Source organism: Giraffa tippelskirchi, chromosome 13, assembly GCF_054371585.1.
Source record: "Giraffa tippelskirchi isolate mGirTip1 chromosome 13, T2T-mGirTip1v1.2.pri, whole genome shotgun sequence".
Taxonomy (NCBI): domain Eukaryota; kingdom Metazoa; phylum Chordata; class Mammalia; order Artiodactyla; family Giraffidae; genus Giraffa; species Giraffa tippelskirchi.
Window position 1 is genome coordinate 33,407,938 of NC_137287.1, and position 22,089 is coordinate 33,430,026.

Genomic DNA, 22,089 nt, shown 5'->3' on the forward strand with positions numbered 1-22,089 from the left:
AAAAATAAATGGAAAGAAATCATACTCTTGGCCCACAACTTGAAAAATGAATGTAATATCTTCATATATATCCTTCCATTATTTTTTCTATGCATAGACATATATACATTGGTTTTAAAAAATTAAAATTTTCCTATTTTCATCCACTCAACATAAATTGTGATTAACTTCTCACACTGTTATATCCTTTTTAAAAATTTTAAGTACATACGTATTTATTTATTTTAGCTACACTATTCAGTGCGTGGGATCTTAGTTTCCTGACCAGGGATTGAACCTGCGTCGCTTGCAGTGGAAGCTTAGAGTTTTAACCACTGGACCACCAGAGAAGTCCCTATATCCTTTTAAATGTTTGGTTGGTGTTGGATTGTGGCATTACATCATTGATTTTAAAGCTAATTTCCAGAATCTGCCTGCAATTCAGGAGACCCCGGTTCGATTCCTGGGTCGGGAAGGTCCGCTGGAGAAGAGATAGGCTACCCACTCCAGTGTTCTTGGGCTTCCCTGGTGGCTCAGCTGGTAAAGAATCCACCTGCAATGCAGCAGACCTGGGTTTTATCCCTGGGTTGGAAAGATCTCCTGAGGAAGGGAAAGGCTACCAACTCCAGTATTCTGATCTAGAGAATTCCCTGGACTAGATAGTCCATGGGGTCACAAAGAGTGACTTTCACTTTCCTATCTGGGGCACTTAGGTTGTTTTCAATTTTTGGTTCCTCCAAATAATACCATACTGAGTTAAGTTGAGGGTTTTTGGTTATACTGGTCAAATCTTTGCATACATATTTACTTTCTTCATGTAAATTTCTAAACATAGAACTGATGTATTCAGGAGGCACATTTTAATTCTTCGGGTATGAAATGCCAAATTTCTTCCCCATTTCTGCTCTTACTCTGGACAGCCTATGAAATGTCTACTTCTCTACATCCCCTGCAACACTGGATATTAAATATTTGCTTGAAAATCTCTGCAAATCACTTCAATGTGATCTATATGTTTTCAGTGTAATGTTTTAATGTAATTCAATGTCTTCAATCTGAAAAAAATAAAACAGCTATCTTTAAAGCATGAATTTAAATCAAATAAATTAAAACTAGCCTTTCTTTGAATAGATCTATGCAGCAAAAATTAATGTTAGAATTACAACCCCACAGCCAGAGTGAAGAGGAAATCAATGCAACAGTCTATTAAAATTAGAGCACTTGACAGTGTGGAAATCTGACAGTCGCCATCATCAGATGAGCAAGTTCACATCAAGATTGAAAAATCATAGGGACTTCCCTGGCAGTCCAGTGGTTAAGACTCTGAGATTCCACTGCAGGGAACATGGGTTTGATCCCTGATCAGGAAACTACCACCCCACATGCTGAGCTGGGCAACCAAAAAATTTAAAACTGTTTTAAAAAATGAGTGAAAAATCCTACTGGTAGCATATATCTTCAATATGGGCCATGAGTAGGTACTTTTCCTTCATGATTTTCCTCTTCATGAGAAACACATGGACATTCTACAAAATACCTAAGCAGTACTCCTTAAAATGATTAAGGGAAGTCAGTAGCCGTAAGTGAGTATGTCCGTCACTGATAAATCGATAAACAAAATAAGCTATAGCCACTCAGTGGAATAATATTCAGTCATGAAAAAGGAACAAAGGGCTGATGCCTGCTACCACATGGATAAACCTTGGAGACACTGTGCTTAGTGAAAGAAGATAGACACAAAAGGCCACCTGTTGTATGATTCTATTTATACAAAATTTCCGGAATAGGCAAAACCGTAAAGACAGAAAGTAGATCAGCAGTTGCTGGGAGCTGGGGGTTGTGGTTGTGGGGAGCGAGTGCTACGTGGGTGTGTGGTTTCTTTTTTAAATATAGCACCTTTTTTTCTTTACAATTTTTCCCACAAATACAGCCTCATTTACTCATTACTGTTATGTTTGTTTGTTTGTTTTGGCCATGCAGTGCAGCTTGTAGAATCTTAGTTCCGTGACCAGGGATCCAACCTGCAACCCCTGTGGTGGAAATTCGGAGTCTTAACCACTGGGCCATCAGGGAAGTCCCCTGAGTATGTGGTTTCTTCCAGAGGTGAAGAAAACATTCAGGAATTAGTAGGGATGACTGCCCAATTTTTGAATATTAAAACTGAAGTGTACACTTTGAAAGAATGGATATTGTAGTATGTGAATTACAACTCAATTGGAAAAAAAAAAAAAAGAAAGTCTGAGAAACTGTCACAACCAAGAGGTGTCTACGGAGTCATGGTGAGTCCATGGGATCATGTGGTATCCTGGATGGGATTCTGGGCCAGGAAAAGTGCATTTGGTAAAAACTAAGGAAACCTGAACACAGTACAGTGGTTAGTGAAAAATGCGTCACTGTTGGTTTATTCATTGTAACATTTATGTGGGGACATTGTGAGATGTTTATAATGCAGGAAAATCATAGGGGGAAGTGGGTGGGGGGCAGATGGGGAATCTATACTATCTTTGCAACTTTGCTGTAAATCTAAGAGCTGCAAAATTAAAAGTTGGGGAGTTTGGGAATGGACATGTATACACTGCTGAGTTTAAAATGGATAATCAACAAAGACCTGCTGTATAGCACGTGAGACTGCTCAGTGTTATGTGGCAGCCTGGATGGGAAGGGAGAATGGATACATGTATATATATACAGCTGAATCCCTTCACTGTTCACCTGAAACTACACAACATCGTTAACCGGCTATACCCCAATACAAAATAAAAAGTTTTAAAAAAACTTTTAAGAAAAAAACGATCAAGGCATACCCAATGGTGAAAATTTGGGCCACTTTAAGAAAACACAAGTGTTCTTGCCTCTGGCTTTAAGGACCCAGTGTATTCTGATTTTGTCTTTAGGAAAACTGCCCACTTGGTAACTGAACCTAGCGTTGGCACATCGGGTCACCAGGGAAGCTGTTGGCTGAGCTCAGGATAAACACCCGCGATTCTATTCTCAGTAAGTGGTTTTCACCACTAACCCTCCTTCCTTCCCCTTTGGTTTGTCTGTATCATGTCCGGGCCTGAATTATCCTTTCGGGATAAGATCTGATTCTGGGCGATTTTTGGCTTGAAAAATATTGGGAGACTTCAGTAGATTTGCGTAAAAAGAAAATTCTGACTTTTTTGTGTGTGTGTAAACATATGACTAACTTCAACATTAATGCCAATGCTTATGACCAAGGAAATCAGATGACACAAAGCTAAGCAGAATTTTCAAAAGACAAGGGATGCTAGACGATATCCGGAACACTGGTTTGCAAGGGGGCACTGGTGCACAGTCCTGAGAAGCAAGCTTGTCTTGTAGAAACACCCAGGATATTGACGTATTAAAAAGAAAATGACCACCCCAAGCGTGGAAGTTAGGGTCTTGTGAAAGTTTTTAGTAGGAGACATGGTACTTGAAGAGCTTAACTATTTGGAAAAACAGGGTAATGAGCCTCACATCTGTGAGTATTCTGAGAAATCATTTAAATTCACTGAAATCATTATTCTAACGACAATAAAAATAGCCCTGGGTAACATTTTCTGCACAGACAGCAATGCTATGTTTGTTCCCTTTTTAAAAGCAATCCTGTGACTTCCCACAAAACCAAGTATTGAGGCTGAGTCCTGAATCATCCTGGATACATTCCTTGGAGGAGAAGCTTGACCCAAACCAATTTTTTAAAAAAGAAAGCTCCAAAGAGCCAAATTCTTGGCTTTTATGAGTTCCTAAGCAGGCTTTTGAAATTCATGGTGGAGACAATAATCTTGAAAGCCAAGTATTTTGATTTGCAAGATTTGCAGAAGAGAGACTTTAAAAAAAAAAAAAAGATCTCTAAACTTTGGTGTTGAGTATCAAAACTTTGGATTCAAAAGCAAATCCCTGAAGAAATTTTCGAATAAAGCTGATGCCATAATAAGCAAAACATTTTGCAGGGGAACTGATGAAAACTCACATTTTCCTGTCCTTGAGGCTGAAATTAAAAAAAAAAAAATCCCGGGGAGGAGAAATTAAAACTCCCAGAGGTTTGGGGAGCGGATAAAACCGGATTGGTCATGAGCTGATGAGCTGATTGTTGTTGAAATTGTGTTCATTTTTTTTCCTCTACTTTTGCCTATTTAAAAAACACTTTTTGTAAGAAAAATTTTGCTCTTGTGACTTTTTAGTGTGGAAGTAGGGAGACCAGTAAGAAGTTTATTGAAACACTTGAATCTAACACAACACTGTCAATCAACTGTACTCCAAAATAAAATGTAAAAATTTTTAAGCCAAAAAAATTAATTAAAAATGAAAAAGAGGAAAGACTTCCCTGGCAGTCCAGCAGTTAAGACTGAGTGCTTCCATTGCAGGGGGCTTGGGTTCGATCCCTGGTCTGGGAACTAAGATCCCACATGCTGTGTGGTGAAGCAAAAAAAACCTTTTTTAATTAAATTAAGATTTAAAAAGAAGTTTATTTAGATTATGCAGGGAAGAGGTGGTGGTACTTGGACTAGGGGAGCCATTATGGAGAGGAGGGAAGAGGCTGGAGAAAGGCATTTGGATTCAAAATATATCTGGTGGGATTGCACTGGATTACTGCAACATCTCATAACCTAAATCCCATGCATTTTCCCTCCTCCTTCACATCGAGAGCTTACTGTCCTGGGCACTAGACTTTGGGAAGAGAAGATGGGTTTCGAGAAAAACAATATGGATGGGGTTAGTCTCTAGGGTGGGTTCCTGAGAAGGGTCTTTGCCCTGAACACCATCTATAGCCTGAAGGACTTTAGAAACATCCAGATGCCTGTGGGCTTTAGTCTAGGAGCCATGGGAACCTCAAAGGGTCTTCAATAGGCCTTGGCCTGAGCCGATTTTAAAAGTCCTTTGATCCCAGCTACTGCATGGAGCAGTTTTGAGTGGGCTGTCTGTAAAAATGGATGAGTTATGAGAAGCTGAAGCATTCCGCGTACTTTATATAAACATGTGCTTTTACTCCTCAAGCCATTGTGTGAAATGGGGATCAGTATTTTCATTTCGAAAACAGGCAATCTGAGATCAGAGAGGTTGAGTCATGTACCCATTGTCACACAGCAATCACCCATAAGGTTGCCAAATAAAATACAACAAAACCTGGCATGTAACACAGTAACACTAAAAAAATTATTCATTGTGTATCTGAAATTTAACTGGGTGACCTATATTTTTATTTGCTAAAGCTGGCAACCTTAATTACTGACCAAGCCAGGATTTGAGTCCAGGATCTTGCTCCAAAATCCTGATCCTTCCCCAAGACTACCCTGCTTCTAGGGCAAGAATTTGCTCCGGTTCATCTCAACACCCTGCTCATCGCCTCCGTCAGACCTTGCCAACAGAGAGTCACTAGCAAATGTTTATTAAGTCAATATGCAGAACATGCAATGTCAGAGAACTTGAAAGTTTTTCTGGACAATCGAAAATTCTAGTACATGAAGTCTGGTGGTGGGTTAAGAGCACAGGTTCTGATATCAATTCCCTGGGTTCGGATCTGGCAACCATCATTTACCCACCGGCGATGTGGGACCAGTTACCGAAGCCCTGTGCCTCAATTTCCTCATCTGTAAAATGGGGATGATAAAAAATAGTACTACCAATAGTACTTTCCTCAGAAGTCTGTTTTGAGGTTTAACTGAGCAATGCCAAGGCTGTCGGAGAAGGCAATGGCACCCCACTCCAGTACTCTTGCCTGGAAAATCCCATGGATGGAGGAGCCTGGTATAGGCTGCAGTCCGTGGGGTCGCTAAGAGTTGGACACGACTGAGCGACTTCACTTTCACTTTTCACTTTCATGCACTGGACAAGGAAATGGCAACCCACTCCAGTGTTCTTGCCTGGAGAATCCCAGGGACGGCGGAGCCTGGTGGGCTGCCGTCTATGGGGTCGCACAGAGTCAGACACGACTGAGGTGACTTAGCAGCAGCAGCAGCCAAGGCTGTACTTCACAGAGAATAAGACCTCAGGAAACGCTGGCTATGAGAACAGGTCAAGAGGAAGATAAAGTAATAAGTTAAATGCTGCAATCCCTCCTCACACTGACAGAAATACGAAGGCTTTTCTTTTGGGGTGAGAACTGTGTTTCCTTTCTGAGGTGTGGTCACAGAGCCCTGCTTCTGGTAGTACTAAGTCACTTCTGGTAGTACTAAGTCGCTTCGGTCGTGTCCGACTCTTTGCGACCCCATAAACTGCAGCCCACCAGACTCCTCTGTCCATGGGATTCTCCAGGCTAGAATACTGGAGTGAGTTGTTATGCCCTCCTCCAGGGGATCTTCCCCAGCCAGGGATGGCACCTGCGTCTCTTGTCTCCTACATTAGCAGGCCGTTCCTTTACCACTAGCGCCACCTGGGAAGCTCCTGGTAGGAGGCGCCATAAATACTGATTCAATCAATAAATGAGCCAGAAGAGTTTGTAAGGAGATCAGAATTGACCTCTAAAAATAGCCCCCCCCAAATGGCACTACATTCAATATCTTGTAATAACTTATAATGAAGAATAATCTGAAAAAATATGTGTGTTTAATTGAATCACTTTGCTGTACCCCTGAAACATGACAAATAAACGATATTTCAATTCTTTAAAAAAATTTTTAGGATTCCCCTGTGGTCCAGCGTTTAAGAATCTGCCTTCCATTGCAAGGGGAGGCAGGTTTGATCCCTAGTCTGGGAAGATTCCATCTGTCTTGGGGCAACTAAGCCCAAGAGCCACAACTACTGAGCACTCACTCTAGGGCCCGTGCTCTGCAACAAGAGCAGCCACCGAAATGAGCTTTCACCCCGCAACTAGAGAAAGCCCTCAGCAACGAAGATCCAGCACAGCCATAAATAAATTAAAAATATTGAAAAATTCATTAAAAAAAATCTCAAACCCCAACACCAAAAGTAAAAAGAAACCCAGAGAAAGAAAAACTCTATCAGAGGGAAATAATTTGAGGGACGATCCCAGAACGTGACAGTGACTGAGTCAAAGCATGTGTTATTGAAAAGATTGTATTTTGAGAGAAACATTTTGATCACCCAGAAAAAGCAAAACTAGTTTGGGGGTGGCAAACCACAACGGATCTTCTCGTTAGAGCAAAACGACTGCAGGTCTTACATTCAAGAGGTTACAAAACAGCCTGGCTGGTGACACTTGGGCCTAATTATCGTGCCTAATAATTACCTTGACTAATTAGAGCAAAGGTTTTGGAGTATGTTTCTATTCCCAGACATTGAGTCATCAGTGACCCAGAAGAAATCATTTCGCTCTATTTGCGTCTTGGATCATCCACTTGGAAGCACCCTCGGCCAACCCGTCAGGGAAATTCCTAAGGCTTTGTTAATTAATATTTGGAAACAGTGTAATTTGTATACGTTGGGACTATAGAAATATGACATCAGTATGTTTTGTATGGTGGGTTCATTTATTTAATTACTCAGCCATGCTTCAGGGGTACTTAATATTTATTAAGCTCCTATTCTGAGCCAAGCCATGAAGTAGGAACTAGGAGTGCAGTAGTGAACAAGAAAGATGAACCCCTGTCCTCATGCAACTGAGAGTCTAGTGGTTGAGACAGATGATAGATCAGTGAAGCAATAAATACAATAATCACAAACTGTTAAGTGCTATGAAGAAAGCTAATAGAATTCTGCCACAGATGGCAGTAGGAGGCACCCACTTTTTTTTAAGATTTATGTGTTTATTTTATTTTTGGACTGCTCTGGGTCTTAGTTGCTGCACAAACACTTTCTCTTGCTGCAGCGACCAGGGGCTGCTCTTCACTGCGGTGCACAGGCTTCTCATTGCGGTGGCTTCCTCTTTTGCAGAGCACAGCCTCGGTGGTGCACAGGCTCAGTAGTTGTGGCAAACAGGCTGGGTTGCCCACCCCATACAGTCTCTCAGGGGAGACCCAGGGAAAGAGTGCCCATAGTCCAACATGGTACCCTGCCCATGAATGCACCCTGTATTCATTCTTCTCCCTTCCACGTCTCACTTCCCTACCTCTTAGAGCTTCCTGGAATCAGCTCTCAGGGCTGGGATGGGGCACACATGTGTCTAGAGTATAAAACGTAAGGATGCACTTAAACTGATAAAGGGATAAACATGTGGTCTGTCCCTATGATGAAGTAATGTGCTGTGCTGTACTTAGTTGCTCAGTCCTGTCTGACTCTTCGTGACCCCATGGCTGTAGCCCACCAGGCTCCTCTGTCCGTGGGACTCTCCAGGCAAGAACACTGGAGTGGGTTGCCATTTCCTCCTCCAGGGGATCATTCCAACCCAGGAATCGAATCCAGGTCTCCCTCACTGCACGCAGATTCTTTACCATCTGAGCCATATTCTGCCATAAAAAGCAATGAAGTTCTGGTGCATGCCACAATGTGGATGGACCTCAGAAACATCACAAGTGAAAGAAACCAGACACGAAAGGTCACATATGGTAAGCTTCCATTTACGTGAAATGTCCTGAAGTGGTAAATCTAATGGTTTTTAAGAGTTTGGGAGGAGGAGGAATGGAGGGTGAATGCTTAGTGGGTACAAAGTTTCTTTGGGGTGCTGAAAAATGTCTTGGAACTAAATAGAGATGATGGCTGTACAACACTGTGAATGTATTAAAAGCCACTGAATTGTTCACTTTTAAATGGTTAACGTTAATTTTCTGTTGTATGAACTTCACCTCAATTGAAAAAACACATTAGGGGCTTCTCTTATGGTCCAGTGGCTAAGACTCTGTGCTTAGTGCAGGGGTCTGGAGTTCGATCCCTCGTCAGGGAACTGGATCCCCCATGTCGCAACTGAAAGTCCCGCATGCCGAAACTAAGACTCCGCACAGCCAAATAAATAAATATTTTTACAAAATACATTATAGGCATGCACACACACACACACATACACATACATTACAGGCATGCACACATACGCACACATGCACATACAGGCATACACTGAGTGAGGGCTGGGAGTCCTCAGCCCAATCCTGGGACCCTGCTTGGGAACTGTCACCTGGCATCGCCTCCAGGGAGGGGAAGCCCCTTCCGTGCTGAAAACCCTGTGGTCCTTCCTTCCTGAAGCTACAAGAGGGGGAATTCATATTTCTTCACTGAGGCCCTACTATGTGGAGGCCCCGTGCTGAAACTGTCTTCTTCAACCCTTTTGCCCCTCTCTTGCCTCATCCATTTGATTTTTCTTCATTGTATTCATAACCAACTGATATTACATTACACATACATAATTTGTTATTTTTTTCCCAGTAGGAGGTAAGCTTCACCAGGGCAGGAAGTCTGTCTGTTTTGTTTATTATCATATCCCCCATGCCTGGCACATAGTAGGTGCTCAATAAATACCAATCAGGTAAAGGAGCCTAGCGAGACAGACATTATCATGTCCAGTTTACAGATGGGAAAATGTGCGCTCAGTGATTTGTCAAAGTTCCTTGGCTGGTAAATAGACCTGGGTTTGATCCCTGGGTCGGGAAGCTCCCCTGGAGGAGGAAATCGCAACCAACTCCAGTATTCTTGCTGGAATAATCCCATGGACAGAGGAGCCTGGCAGGACACAGTCCATAGGGTGGCAAAGAGTCGGACACAACTGAGTGAGCGACACTTAACTGACAAATAGCAGAGCCTGAATTTTGTTTTGTTTTGACTGCACTGGGTCTTCATTTCTAAGCACAGGCTTTCCCTAGTTGTGGTGTGCAGGCTTCTCTTGTTGTGAAGCAGGGGCTCTAGGGCCTTTGGGCTTCAGCAGTTGTGGCACTCAGGCATAAATGCCCCAATGTCTGTGGACATGAACTTGGGCAAACTCCAGGAGCTGGTGATGGACAGGGAAAGCTGGCGTGCTGCAGTCCACGGGGTCTCAAAGAATCTGACATGACTTGGTGACTGAACAACAATGTGGAACCTTAGTTCCCCGACCAGGGATTGAAACCGTGTCCCCTGTGTTGGCAGGTAGATTCTTAACCACTGGACCACCAGGGAAGTCCTTTCAAGGTCCCTTGACTGGTAAGTAGCAAAGACCGAATTTGAACTCAAGGTCATCTGGGGGCACAGCCCAGGTGGCAGGGAGCTTTCCTTCGTCAGCGTCCTAAGTGAGGCTAGTTAGAAGTGTGAAAATTGAAGGCGTCAAGGTGATGACTCATCCCTCAGGCTGAGGAGCCGGGAATCGTGACCCGGGGCTGAGTCACCATTTCCGTTCTCCTCTGTGCTGACTTGCTCATACCTCCAGTTCTTGGCCTCCCTGAGCTCTTTGAGGGGAGGAAGCCAGGGGCTCCACACAGTTTGGGCCTCCATTCTCATCCTGCCTCTGTCTTCTCAGCTGGGACTGTGTGACCCAGGTGAAGCCACAGACGTGGGCCCAGACCAGCAGTCCCCATACAGCTGTGCGTGCGGGCTAGGTCGCTTCAGCCATGTCCGACTCTTTGTGATCCTATGGACTGTACCCCACCAGGCTCCTCTGTCCATGGGATTCTCCAGGCAAGAATACTGGAGTGGGTTGCTATGCCCTCCTCCAGGGGATCTTCCCGACTCAGGGAGCAAACCCATGTCTCTTATGTCTCCTGCATTGGCAGGGAGTTCTTTACCACTAACATCACCTGGGAAGCCCACCACACACCTATGGCAAGCTCTAAATGCTGGCAGTGGTGAGACCTTGAAGACATTCCTGCTCTGAGGTTTTCTTGAATAGGACAGCAGCTGTAACCCCATCCATACCTGACTTACCTAAAACACTCCTTTAGTGTAATGTTTAAATGAGAAAAAAAAGCCTTAACCTGCGAGAGAGATGGGTTTGAAGGGCCAGATCTGCCTTTTATTAACTGTGTGACCTAGGGTTCCTTACTTGACCACTCAGTTCTCCTATTTTCTCATCTGGAAAACGAGATAATAACAGTATCTGTTTCCAAGTGTGGGCAAGAGGATGGAACAGGACTTTGAAAAAAAAAGTTGTTTATTTATTTATGGCTGTTCTGGGTTTTCCTTGGTGCAAGAGGGCTTTCTCTAGTTGCGGCGAGCGGGCGCTACTCTCTAGTTGCAGCGCACAGGCTTCTCATTTCGGTGGCTTCTCTTGTTGTGGAGCATGGGCTCTAGGGTGCTCAGGCTTCACTGGTTGCAGCTGAAGGGCTCCAGAGAAAGAACTCAGTAGTTGTGGCACATGGGCTTAGTTGTTCCGAGGCATGTGGAGTCTTCCTTGACCAGGGTTCGAATCCACGTCCCCTGAATTGGCAGGTGGACTCTTATTCACTGAGCCACCAGGAAAGTCCTTTCTTTCTTTTCTTTGATTGAAGTATAGTTGACTTACAATGTTGTGCTAATTTCTGCTATACAGCAAAATGACTCAGTTATACAGATACATACATTCTTTTTTGATATATACGTGGGCTTCCCAGGTGGTGTTACTGGTAAAGGACCCACCTCCAAGTGCAGGAGACATAAGAGATATAGGTTTGATCCCTGGGTCGGGGAAATCCCCTGGAGGAGGGAATGGCAACCCACTATAGTTTCTTGCCTGGAGAATCCCCATGGACAGAGGAGCCTGGTGGGCTAGTCCACAGGGTCGCAAAGAGTCAGACATGACTAAAGTGACTTGGCACACACGCAACATATATATATTCTTTTCCATATGGTTTATCTCAGGAGATTGGATATAGTTCCCTGTGCTATAGAGTAGGACCTCGTTGTTTTCAGCATCTTTTCAAAGGTATATAATGACCGTTTCTGTATTACCTCCTGTGAATTCCCTGAGAGTGCTGATAGTGCTGTGGATGTTTCACGTTGCTTTCTCAGCACATCCCAGCTCCACTGCAGCGGCCGTTTATGTCCTGGCCATCCAAATCCTCTCCTCTTCCCTGTGCTAACAGTCCCTCTGGTCCCCTTCTCATCAATCTCCTATGTGGTCAAATTCGCAGCCTTTGGCCCAAGGGGAGCCAACAGGTCCATCCCAAGGTCGTGGTGATTGGTTCATGGCAGAGCCCATGACCTCAGAAGGGCCATCTGGAGAAAACAAGGCTCCAACCTTCCTTGACTTCTTTTCCAGCTCTTGGACAGAGAAACTGTCTCCCTCTGCATTTCAGTGATATGGGGAATGTGAAGTTGCCAGGGAACCCCAAGACAAGCCAGAAACTGAAGTGGCCACAGAGAAGGCAAAGCCAAGGATGGCAGAGATTCTGGGTCTGGATGATATTATTACCTGAGTCTCTGGATCCAGCTTCATCCAAAGTCAAACCATGCCTGAAATTCCCCATTACAAAGGGAATGAATTTCTTCTTCTTTTTCTTAGTAGTAGTAGTCAAAGCTGCTTAGTCGTGTCTGACTCTTTGCCACCCATGGACTGTAGCCCTCAAGGCTCCCCTGTCCATGGGATTCTCCAGGCAAGAATACTGGAGTGAGTTGCCATTCCTTTCTCCAGGGCAGGATCTTTCGGACCCAGGGATTGAACCCACGTCTCCTGCATTGCAAGCAGCTTCTTTACCATCAGAGCCACCAGGGAAGCTCACTATTATTATATAATATTATTATTTTAATGATTATTTATTTTTTAACCACTTAGGTTGAGATTTTTGGGTTTTTGCTTTTGAGTTTTTTCATTTGTCCCCTTGTAGTGAGCCTTAATTGATCCCCATGCCCAGAAGGAAGAAAACACAGAACTATATTCAGCCAAACTTGGCTCTCCAGCCTGAAGGCTCATAGATATGCTGCTAGACCTACCCAGAAGGAATTAAGTACAATTTTATTTTTAATGCTAAATGATGTGGAAAGCCTGAGCCTCCCTGTTTTGGAGGGAAGCAGGTAGGCACAGAAAAAACGATGCCTGGCCCTCAGATCCTTGGAGATTTTATTTAAAAAAAGAAGAAGAGAAGGAGGAAGAGCTTTTGTGATCTGAGCAAAAGCCTGGGCAGCAGGAATGAACAGACGGACTCATTACTTTATGTTTGGCTCTGCGGTTTTCTTGCATGGGCTGGAGGCTGGGGGCTCTCCTTTGTGGAAAGAACCACAGCTGTTACCGAGAGAGGCTTTTACACATTTGGTGAACAATTGTCTTTGAATTCTAATTTTTATTTTCCAAATAAAGTGGACTGCTCTTGAGATTAGTCAGAGGTCCCCAGGCTGGGAAAGAGGAGGCTGCTGGCTGCTGATAACACTGGCGGGTCACCAGATAGTGAGAGCGGGAGAAGCAGGGAGGGAAAGAGAAGAAAGCTTGGGACTCCCAAGGTCAGACTCTGACTCCTTCACTTACCAGCTCCTCCAGTTGCTATGACAGCAACACAAAGTACCCCCCAAACTCAGTGCCATGAAGCAACCATCTATTTAGCTTGCAGATGCCTGGCTGAACACATCAGCTAGGGGGCTTCCCTGGTGGCTCCCTGGTGAAGAATCTGCCTGCCAATGCAGGAGACGCGGGAAACGAGAGTTTGATCCCTGGGTCAGGAAGATCTCCTGGAGGAGGGCATGGCAATTCACTCCAGTATCCTTGCCTGGAGAATTCCACGGACAGAGGAGACTGGGGGCTACAGTCTGTGGTGTCGCCAAGAGTCGAACACTACTGAAGTGACTTATCATGCACGTTATTTTTCAGATTCTTTCTCATACAGGTTATCACAGAATATTGAGTAGGTCCTTGTTAGCTATCTATCTTATATGTGGTAGCGTGTGTCTGTTCATCCCATGCTCCTAATTTATCCCTCTCCATGTTTCCCTTTGATAACCATAATTTCGTTTTCCATAACTGTAAGTCTGAAAAACATGGAATGCTTCATGAATTTTCATGATAACTCATGCAGGAGCCATGTTACTCTTCTCTGTATAGTTCTAATTTTAGTATACATTCTGAAGCAAGCACCTAACCGTGTTTTTTGGTTAAACATTATTTTCAGATGTATTTGACAGAAATAATGTATGGGTTATTTTTAAAACAAACAAAAATACAAAAGAGTATAAGTTAAAAAAAGAGCAATCCCCTTGCAGTGACCAATCCCACTGTAAGGTGATAAAGACCATTAACAGTTTGGTATATATCCTTCTACATACTGAGAAGTCACTTGACGGTCCCTTGGATAGCAAGGAGATCAAACCAGTCAATCCTAAAGGAAATCAGTCCTGAATATTCATTGGAAGGACTGATGCTGAAGCTGAAGCTCCAATCCTTTGGCCACCTAATATGAAGAACTGACTCACTGGAAAAAACCCTAATGCCAGGAAAGATTAAAGGCAGGAGGAGAAGGGGATGGCACAGGATGAGATAGTTGGACTGCATCACTGACTCGATGGACATGAATTTGAGAAAACTAGGGGAGATAGTGAAGGACAGGGAAGCCTGACATGCTGCAGTCCACCAGGTCACGCCTGAGCAACTGAACACCACCACCACAATATATGTTCTACAAAAATGAATGCATGCGTGTACAGGGTGTGTTTTTCAACAGTGAGTTCATGTGATAGGACCCCTTTTACTACCTGCTGTATTCAGCTAATGTATCTGGGCGATCAGATAAGGGCTGACGTCAGAGCAACTCCAGAGGGCATCTCTATAGAGGACAGTGTGAATGGGCTGGAGAGGAAGCATCACAAGGAATCCCCAGTCTGTGCAACTTCAGCACTGTGGACAGGGGCACAGCTCACCCCTCCAACCCTGGTAGTAAGTGTTTAGGCTTACGGTCAATGCAAAGATGACTAAGATATAGACATTGTCCTCAGGGAATTCACAGCCTTGTGGGACGGTCAGCTTTGTGGTGGAATGTGAAAAGTGTTAGTTGCTCAGTTGTGTCCGACTCTTTGCAACCGCATGGACTGTAGGCCGCCAGGCTCCTCTGTCCATGGAATTCTCCAGACAAGAATACTGGAGTGGGTTGCCATTCCCTTATCCAGGGGATCTTCCCAACCCAGGGATGGAACCCAGGTCTCCTGCACTTCAGGCAGATTCTTTTTTTTTTTTTTTTAAGTAGAGTACAGTTTATTACATCGGCGGGCCCAAGGCAGAGTCTTCTCTTAGCCAAGGACCCCGACCAGCATTTGTGAAAATCCCAGGCAGATTCTTTACCATCAGAGCCACTATAATAGCTTAATAATGACATTACAAGGAAATACAGATGTAATTCCCCAAACTCTGCCCACAAGACTCGAGTAGGATCTTACTGTAAGTTGAAGGAAGTTTTGTCCTGACATATGGTTTGTGAAAGAATGAATTGCTGTTGGGTTTGACTGACTGTAGATGAGTTGTGGTGTGGTTTATCTAAAGGCTATTGAATGCATCTTATAATGCTCAACAAAAATCTTTATTCTTTTAGTATATAGTCAAAGCTATGGTTTTTCTGTAGTCATGTACAAATGTGAGAGTTGGCCCATAAAGAAGGCTGAGTGCTGAAGAACTGATGCTTTCAAACTTTGGTGATGGAGAAGACTCTTGAGAGTCTCTTGGACTGCAAGGAGATCAAACCAGTCAATCCTAAAGGAAATCAACCCTGGATATTCATTGGAAGGACTGATGCTGAAGCTGAAGCTCCACTACTTTGGCCACATGATGCAAAGAGCTGACTCACTGGAAAAGACCCTGATGCTGGGAAAGATTGAGGGCAGGAGGAGAAGGGGGCAGCAGAGGAGAGATGGTTACATAGCATCACCGACTCAATGAACATGCATCTGAGCAAACTCCGGGAGATAGCAAAAGACAGGGGAGCCTGGTGTGCTGCAGTCCATGGGGTCACAAAGAGTTGGACACTTGGTGACTGAACAACAACAGTGATCATGAACAACAACAGTGATCATGAACATCCACTGGGCACCCTGTGCTAAGCATGTTGCTTGCATTATCTCAGTTAATCTTCTTCACCACACTCTGATGGAGATAAAAAGGATCCTGTTTTACAGATGAAGAAACTGAAGCTCAGAAAGATGAATTGACATGAGTGAATAGTGTTGATCTTACAAACACACAGGGAAAAGCTCTAGATGTGGTATTTGGGTGGCTAAAGCCTGTGGCCCAGTAGGACATTCAGCTAACTGGCCTTGGGGGTTAAAGTACATGCTGAGAGAGGGTGTGTCTTGCAGTTGGGCTCTTATTTATTCATGCTGTAATAAGGAGCTGCCCTGGTGGCTCAGAAGGTAAAGAATCCGCCTGCAATGCGGGAGAGCTGGGTTCAGTCCCTGGGTTGGGAAGATCCCCTAGAGAAGGGAACGGCTACCCACTCCAGTATTCTGGCCTGAAGAATTCCATGGACTGTATAGTCCATGGGGTTGCAAAGAGTCGGACACAACTGAGCAGCTTTCATTTCACAAGGAGCTGCTGCTAAAACTCAGTCACCTCCTTACAGCCACGCAGGAACAGTAAACTTGTGTCTCCTGGCCGGCGGGACATAGCTGTAATGCTCTACACCGCCACAGCCATATCTTGTATTGTCTTTATATCTATGGAAGCATCTAGAGCAGGCATTTGTCCAGGGGTCCCCTGGGCTTGCCAGTTTACTTCCCAGACAGGGCCTCGGGCGTCTCTCTCTCGCCCCCTTCTGTCTGCTTTCCATACTGCAGCCAGCCTCCACTTGAATAAGTCAGTATGTGAACTCTTAATATTTTGCACTGTTGTTGCTTTGTTTTCTTGTATTCCTTTTTTCTTATTATTGGCACTTGTAGGATTTATTTATTTATTTTTAACTTAATTTATTTATTTGACTGCACCGGGTCTTTGTTGTGGCATGAAGGATCTTTAATTGCCGCATGTGGAATCTAGTTACCAGATCAGGGATCGAACTCGGTTCCCCTGCATCGGGGAGCGTGAAGCCAGAGACATCGGACCACCAGGGAGGTCCCTAGGATTTATTTTATTAATCTTGAAATTAAAATAATTCAGTAATAAATGTTTCATAGACGCCTCAACTATTGAGTTTGGCTCATAGAAATTATGGGTTTGTTTTTTTTTTCAGATAAGAAAAATGATTCCCCAGTTATTGCTAAAAATATGTCTCCTTATCTGTTCTTTGTTTCTCGAATGTGTAATATCCATTTATTGAATTTCTTGGCTCTTTATTTCTATTTAATACTTCATATGCACTCCTTTAGTCTCTTGAGTTTAATTTTTTTTTCTATGCTAAATTATACACCACTCCAAGAAAATGCATATCTGACCCCTCCTTGGATGCCCCTTCATGGCAACCCATCCGCTCTTGGGGTGCCCGTGAATGCCCTTTGACCTGCACACCGCATTTCCACCTCCCTGCTGCTACTGCTAAGTCACCTCAGTCGTGTCTGACTCTGTGCGACCCCACAGACGGCAGCCCACCAGGCTCCGCCGACCCTGGGATTCTCCAGGCAAGAACACTGGAGAGGGTTGCCATTTCCTTCTCCAATGCATGAAAGTGAAAAGTGAAAGTGAAGTCGCTCAGTCGTGTCCGACTCTTAGCGACCCCATGGACTGCAGCCCACCAGGCTCCTCCATCCACGGGATTTTCCAGGCAAGAGTACCGGAGTGGGGTGCCATTGCCTTCTCCATCCCACCCCCCAACCCCCGCCTGACTTTCAGACCCTTCTTCATACGCAGGCGCCGTTTACCACCCCAGCTCCTTGTTTGGCTCCGATAACATGAACTTGGCAGCACGGCCACGCCAAGGAACTGCGGGCACCCCGCCCTCCTCGGGTCAGCCTGTCTGGGGAGAGGGAGGAGGTCTCCACAGGAAGTAGGTCCGGTCGCTGTGGCTCCCCGCAGGCCTCTTGGCCAAACACACCAAGGATATTTTTGTCATCATCACCATCCCCATCAATGGTGGTAGGACATTACTCTGCGATGCCCTTCCAGAGCTACAAATTATTCCCAAGGAGGCTCTGAAACAAGCCTTATTTCCTCTGCTGAATCAGTTCCCTGGAGGAACTGGCGGGCTGGGAGGTGGGAGAGGGGAGGGGGAGACTCTGGAAACCCCAGTCTCCCATCAATTCTTCCTTCCTTCCTTTTTTTTAAAAAAAATAATTTATTTATTTGGCTTCGATGGATCTTAGTTGTGGAATGAAAACTCTTAGTTGCAGCATGTGGGATCTAGTTCCTTGACCAGGATTGAACCTGGGCCCTTTGCATTTGGGAGCAAGAAGTCTTAGCCACTGGATTGTCAGGGAAGTCCCCCCACCCATATTTTTAAAAAGTAACAACAAAAAAAAAGAGGTGAAATTAGTATTTATATTTTATCTAACCCAGTATATAAAAAACTGTATCATATCAACATATACTCCAGGTTTTCTTAGCTTTTAATGAGATATTTTAAAATACCTGGAATGCAAAAGTAGGAAGTCAAGAACCACCTGTAATAACAGGCAAATTTGGCCTTGGAGTACAGAATGAAGCAGGGCAAAGGCTAACAGAGTTTTGCCGAGAGAATGCACTGTCATAGCAAACATCCTCGTCCAACAACACAAGAGAAGACTCTACACATGGACATCACCAGATGGTCAATACCGAAATCAGATTGATTATATTCTTTGCAGCCAAATTGGAGAAGCTCTATACAGTCAGCAAAAACAAGACTAGGAGCTGACTGTGGCTCAGATCATGAACTACTAATTGTGAAATTCAGACTTAAATTGAAGAAGGCAGTGAAAACCAGTAGGCCATTCAGATATGACCTAAATCAAATCCCTTATGATTATACAGTGGAAGTGACAAATAGATTGAAGGGATTAGATCTGATAGACAAAGTGCATGAAGAACTATGGACAAAGGTTCCTGACATTGTACAGGAGGCAGGGATCAAGACCATCCCCAAGAAAAAGAAATGCAAAAAGGCAAAATGATTGTTTAAGGAGGCCTTACAAATATCTGAGAAAAGAGAAGAGAAAAGCAAAGGAGAAAAGGAAAGATATACCCATCTGAATACAGAGTTCCAAAGAATAGCAAGAAGAGATAAGAAAGCCTTCCTCAGTAATCAATGCAAAGAAATAGAGGAAAACAATAGACTGGGAAAGACTAGAGATCTCTTCAAGAAAATGAGAGATACCAAGGGAACATTTCATGCAAAAATGGCCACAATAAAGACAGAAATGGTATGGACCTAACAGAAGCAGAAGATATTAAAAAGAGGTGGCAAGAATACAAAGAAGAACTATACAAAAAAGATCTTCATGACCCAGATAACCACAATGATGTGATCACTCCCCTAGACCCAGACATCCCAGAGTCCAAAGTCAAGTGGGCCTTAGGAAGCATCACTACGAACAAAGCTAGTGAACGTGATGTAAGTCCAGTTGAGCTATTTCAAGTCCTAAAAGATGATGCTGTTAAAGTGTTGCACTTGATATGCCAGCAAATTTGGAAAACACAGCAGTGGCCCCAGGATTGGAAAAGGTCAGTTTTCATTCCAATCCCAAAGAAAGGCAATGCCAAAGAATGTTGAAACTACCGGACAATTGCACTCATCTCACACACTAGCAAAGTAATGCTCAAAATTCTCCAAGCAAGGCTTCAACAATATGTGAACCAAGAACTTCCAGATGTTCAAGCTGGATTTAGAAAAGGCAGAGGAACCAGAGATCAAATTGCGAACATCTGTTGGATCATCGAAAAAGCAAGAGAGTTCCAGAAAAACACCTACTTCTGCTTTATTGATTATGCCAAAGCTTTTGACTGTGTGGATCACAACAAACTGTGGAAAATTCTGAAAGACATGGGAATACTAGACCACCTTTCCTGCCTCCTGAGAAACTATATGCAGGTCAAGAAGCAACAGTTAGAACCAGACATGGAACAACAGACTGGTTCCAAATTGGGAAAGGAGTACGTCAAGGCTGTATATTGTCACCCTGCTTATTTAACTTATATGCAGAGTACATCGTGCGAAATGACAGGCTGGAAGAAGCACAAATTGGAATCAAGATTGCCGGGAGAAATAGCAATAACCTCAGATATGCCAATGACACCACAGAAAACTAAGAGGAACTTAAAAGCCTCTTGATGAAAGTGAAAGAAGAGAGAGAAAAAGCTGGCTTAAAACTCAACATTAAAGAAAACTAAGATCATGGCATCCAGTCCCATCACTTCATGGCAAATAGATGGGGAAACAATGGAAACAGTGACAGACTTTATTTTCTTGGGCTCTAATATCACTGCAGATGGTGACTGCAGCCATGAAATTAAAAGACGTTTGCTCCTTGGAAGAAAAGCTATGACCAATCTAGACAGCATATTACAAAGCAGAGACATTACTTTGCCAACAAAGGTCGGTCTAGTCAAAGCTATGGTTTTTCCAGTAGTCATGTATGGATGTGAGAGTTGGACCATAAAGAAAGCTGAGTGCCGAAGAATTGATGCTTTTAAACTGTTGTGTTGGAGAAGACTCTTGAGAGTCCCTTGGACTGCAAGGAAATACAACCAGTCCATCCTAAAGGAAATCAGTCCTGAATATTCATTCAAAGGACTGATGCTGAAGCTGAAACTCCAATACTTTGGCCACCAGAAAGGAAGAGCGGACTCACTGGAAAAGACCCTGATGCTGGGAAAGATTGAAGGCAGGAAGAAAAGGGGATGACAGAAGATGAGATGGTTGGATGGCATCACCGACTCAACGGACTTGAGTTTGAGTAAAATCCGCGAATTGGTGATGGACAGGGAGGCCTGGCGTGCTGCAGTCCATGGGGTCACAGAGTTGGATATGACAGAGCAACTGAACTGAATGAGATATTTTTTGTTCTTTTTTCATATCAAATCAGGAAACCCTATGAATATTTTCACCACTAACTTGTCAATTTGGGGGCCCCACACATTTTGTGCTTAGTCGTTCAGTAGTGTCCGACTCTGTTGCAGTCCCATGAACTGTAGCCCCCCAGTCTCCTCTGTCGATGGGGATTCTCCAGGCAAGAATACTGGAGTGGGTTGCCATTTCCAACCCCTACATTAACCACATGTGGCTGGCGGCTCCCATATGGATAGCACTGCTCCATAATGCTCGTTCTCAGCAGGAAGTTACCCCCGCCCCACTCCACCCCCATCTCACTAGGGAAACATTTGGGAAATTTTAGGCGCTCTTTTTGTTTCCATTTTTTTTTTTCCTTTGGCTGCACAGCATCAGGGTCTTTTCCAATAAGTTAGTTCTTCGCATCAGGTGGCCAGAGTAGTGGAGCTTCAGCTTCAGCATCAGTCCTTCCAATGAATATTCAGGGTTAGTTGATTTCCTTTAGGATTGACTGGTTGATCTCCTTACTGTCCAAGAGCCTTCTCCAGCACCACAATTCGAAAGCCTCACTTCTTTGGTGTTCAGCCTTCTTTATGGTCCAACCCTCACATCTGTACATGACTACTGGAAAAACCATAGCTTTGACTGTACAACAGCTTTGTTGGCAGGGATCAAACTCATGCCGTCTGCAGTGGAAGCATGGAGTGTTAGCCACTGGACCACCAGGGAAGTTCCTGTCCCGCAATTATTGAGGAGCTGTTGGCATAAAGTGGGCAGGCGCCAGGCACGATGCCGCTCCTGCAATGCATGGGACAGTGCTGCCAAATGAAGAACGGTCCCATGCCCCGCCTGTGACTTTTGAATCTTCCACTGAACATTCACAAAGATGGTAAAACAAATGAACAAGCAAACAGAAACATCTATAAGCTCTGAACCTACTTCTCTGGTTTATGTATGATCCCAAAGTGTCTTTTGGACTATTTTGTTGTACACTGAACAGTCCAAGAAGTTAGCTACCCAGTAAATCCTAGGAAGACCATGCTTTGTTTAGTTTGGAATCTTACCAGGAGCCATCTACCAGCTGGGAAATTCACATTTCCAACTGTGGTGTCTGTATGGCGACACAGCACAGCCTTATCAGTTTGCATTTTCAGCATCTGCCCACTCCTTTAAGTCTCGCAGAGTATTTGTGCCTACACATTTACTTGTAGAAATGCATATTATTTTATTATAAATGACATTTTTCATGTTTTTCCTTTTAAAAATACAGTTGGGTCATGGTATTCATTTTTGTAAATTATGCCTGGAAAGAGGTTACATTGTCCATGAATTTTCTTTCAGGAGAGTAAAGTGAGATTATGAAATATTTGTATTAAAAGGAAGCTTTAGGGACTTCCCTGGTAGTCCAGTGGCTAAGACTCCACGCTCCCAATGCAGGGGACCTGGGTAGCATCCGTGGTCAGGGAATTGG

At 43.9% G+C, this 22,089-nt stretch overlaps 1 non-coding gene across 1 annotated transcript; it reads right to left on the reverse strand.

The window, feature by feature from the left end:
- Nucleotides 1-13,716: 13,716 nt before the first annotated feature.
- LOC145533568 (U6 spliceosomal RNA) lies at nucleotides 13,717-13,819 on the reverse strand. The gene has a single exon (XR_014074168.1). It is a non-coding gene; the product is annotated as a U6 spliceosomal RNA (small nuclear RNA).
- Between the last annotated feature and the right edge of the window lie 8,270 nt (nucleotides 13,820-22,089).